The sequence below is a fragment of the Telmatherina bonti genome, assembly GCF_933228915.1.
Source record: "Telmatherina bonti genome assembly, chromosome: 24".
Classification (NCBI taxonomy): domain Eukaryota; kingdom Metazoa; phylum Chordata; class Actinopteri; order Atheriniformes; family Telmatherinidae; genus Telmatherina; species Telmatherina bonti.
The window spans coordinates 1,686,221-1,686,515 of record NC_136633.1 but is presented as its reverse complement, the minus strand read 5'-3'; positions in this window follow the sequence as shown (position 1 = coordinate 1,686,515).

Below are 295 nucleotides of genomic sequence, written 5' to 3'. Positions count from 1 at the left end.
GTCACTGATTCTGTCTTTCTCCACTTTGCCACCAGAAACGTTTCCTTTCGTCTTTCTGTCTGGATCTGGACGACTGATTCCTGGTTTTCCTCATCATGCACAAACTTCTTGTGTCCTCTCAGACCGTGTCTCCGTCAGACAGCGTGGGTCAAACGGAAATGTCTCCTGCAGGTCTGACCTGCAGCCTTCACCAGTCCAAGCAGCAGTTTATCCCGGTTCATCAAGCGGAACCTCAACGTTTCTGTCTCTTCATGTTTGGGAACTTCCCTGCAGTTTCCTGCGTCCCAACGGGAAG